The following is a 2,998-nucleotide window of genomic DNA, read 5'->3' as shown; positions in this document are numbered from 1 at the left end:
GGCGGCGCCAGGATGGGACCTCAGCTGGACACGGCGGGTCCCGGCTGCGGGTGCTGCACTGCCCGTGCGCACAAGCTGACTCTGCTGTCCCGCACCCCTGTGCTCAAGGGGGGACGGCCACGCTCGCCCCCGCAGCGCAGCCCTTGGGGGGACGCTCTACCTTTGTCCGGGTGTCCCTCGGAAGGGCAGCAAACTGCGAACAAAGGATGCTGGGCTCCTGTTAAACAAACACACAGAGAGACACAAGGATCAGCGAATGCAGCTGCCCGAGCGATCCCAGGGGAAGGAGAAGGGCAGATGGCGAGCAGGCCCTGTGGCTCCCGCGGGCAGGCCCGGATCGCTCCCGGAGGCGGGAGCGCCGCTGGAGCAGGGAGGAGCGGAGCCCAGCAGGAGCAGATGGGCCCTGGGAYGCCGCACGGCACTGCTGGGAGACGTCTGTGTCCGATGAACTCCCCGGGAATGGATCTCTCCTGCTGTTTGGGCACAAAAAGGAGGGGGGATGTGTTCATCTCCCAGGCTGATTTCCTTCGGGATGCTCTAAGTTGCTCGGGATGTGTGTGGGCTTTTATATCCTGAGCTGACAAGGTGATGTCCCGCTCAGGAACGACCAAGGAAATATCATTCAGCTTTTCCYAAAGTGTTCCAAGCAGTTCTCCATAGGTGGATACCTGGTAGGGAGAAAATGCAGCCCCATGTCTGGGCACTGTCTAGGCAGCAGCAGACCGGGGTCGTGTGCATGTTGCTCCCTGYGCATTAAGGCTTCTTTCCTCTTCTTTGAGGCACGGATGTCGGATTCAATCAGGCTGAAATATCTTTGTAGTCCTCAAGCTTCCCTGAGCTCCTTGAACGCAGCGCAACAAGGAGCGGACCAGTCCRCACGAGAGGGCCGGCTACCCTCCTCCCCCACGTTTTATCTAATATCCCTAACAACACAAAACACTCACTTCTATTTTCTCGGAAGCGCTTCTCCGTGCCATTCGTGCCCTGCCTGGGAGTGCTTTTCTGCATTATCGGGACAGCATCGCTCCATAAATCCCATGTCTGTTTCCGCTTCTTCTGGCTGTGCCCTCGCCGCTAATGTGCCCAGCRGCCAGACCTGCCCCAAACCAAAACCCACGGGTTTCCACTTAAACATCCGCTGAACGGCACCCGCCAGCACAGAACCAGGGCTCGGGGGCAGCGCCTCCGTGCTCAGAAACACTCAGAAACACCAGCTCGTGGCTGGTGCTGATTTGTGGGGAGCGGAGGGATCAGGTCCTGCTGATGTTCCCTCCGACAGGACAGGGAGCCTTGGGGTCGAGGATTTGGCCATACGTGTGATACGTTTTGGCAGGAGACACTKTGAGGCTGCCCTCAGTGACGGGCTCAGCGGCAAGACAGGGACCACACGTAGGTGGGACCCTTGTTAAAAATAAACGCACCSTTATTCAGCAAATAAATTAAAAATAAAGTAGTTACCAGCGGTTTGGTGTCAAGCCGGAGGGTGTCTGCAGARCTACCTGCCAGGGGTTCGTTCCAGTCCAGATGCCATTTGAAATCTCTATTAATGATTCGGAGGGTCAGAGCATGCCATTTAATTCGCAGGGATCTATCAGGAGCTCGTGGATGGGATGGATTAAAAAAACTCAGCACTTTCTGTCAAAGTGGAGGAGGTCGACCAGGCCAAATATGGTGAAAGAGTGTAGCACCCTGCACCTCTGGAGGAGAAGCCAAATTCCCATCACCAACCTAGATGGCTGGAATTACAGACCRGGTGAGCCTGCAATCTGTGATTTTCCTTTGTTTAAATGAGTGGAAAGTAACTGGAAGACACCCAAGGGGCGGCGTTGCACAGGAGCATGGGCTAAAGCCGAGCCAGCCGGAAAAGCCCGGGCTTGCAGATGCGCTTGCAGCAGCGCGGCGTGTAACCCAGCTGAGGTTCCCAAAAGGGTGAGGCTCCCAAGCATGGACAGCAGGAAGGCTGCAAAGCGGGATTGGGAAGCAGGACTGGAACATCCCGCCAGGAAGTTGGCCCTCTTGTCTTCATTGATGTGAAATGTCCCCTGCTGCCAAGACTGGATGATGGTGCCAGCGGCTCTTTGGCGGACAGAGGTTGGACCAGGCAGTCCCTGGATCTCATTCCATCTCTMCGGTCTTTGCCCGGCTCCCTCGTTGCCACAAGAGGGCTCCAGGACTGCAGCCCCGGGAAAGCGGAGGCGCCCTCCAGCTCCAGCCTTTCTCCGGAGCCAGTCCGGCCTCGCACATCCCTGTGGAGAGGTGGCCGAGGGCAGCAGCAGGGCGGACAGCAAGGGCCCGGAGCAGTCCACCAGCGGGAAGCACGYCGCGTCCACATACGTTAGGAGAAACATATAGGGGTTATTCTAGGATAGCCTGGAGGGGACCATCCTTTTAGCCAAACGGTGGAGCACACRCTTGTGTCCCTCTATTTCCCCCCATGTCTTGAACACATCAGAACATGCAACGAGGTGGTGAATCTTCCTTCTCCCCGCTGTGACTCACTTCAAGGCCTCGCTCACGCGACATGTTGGCTGCGAGGCAGAGGAGGGATTCCCCTCGTGGTGGAAGCACAAGAGTCCATACATATATATATATGTACATACACACACATATATCTATATATCTTCCTTCCTATTGAAGGAGAGGCCGAAGGGATAACTGAGCAGGAACAGCTCTGTGCTGGAAATCTCTCTGGATTTCACTGCTGAGCCCCATCCCAGTCTCCTCTACCACTTGAGCAGCACCCTGGGCCACCTGCCCTCGCCTCCTGCAGCTACCAAGTATGTAGGAGTCTCGAGTACAAGACTCTTCAGTCCTCTGAAGGCCCTTAGCTGTCCTTTCCCCACATCTGGGCTTTCCAGTGGAAAACGTTTCCATCTTCCACGGATTGGATCCTTGGCTCTGCCAGCCTGTGAGTGCAAGTGACACCRTGATGGTCAGTAAGGCAACACGAGCACAAGACTTGGTGCAAGGCCGGTGCTCCAAGTGCTGCTGGAGMTGG

Source organism: Nothoprocta perdicaria, unplaced genomic scaffold, assembly GCF_003342845.1.
Source record: "Nothoprocta perdicaria isolate Ctin4 unplaced genomic scaffold, notPer1 scaffold_445, whole genome shotgun sequence".
NCBI lineage: Eukaryota > Metazoa > Chordata > Aves > Tinamiformes > Tinamidae > Nothoprocta > Nothoprocta perdicaria.
This window is presented reverse-complemented; position numbering follows the sequence as displayed.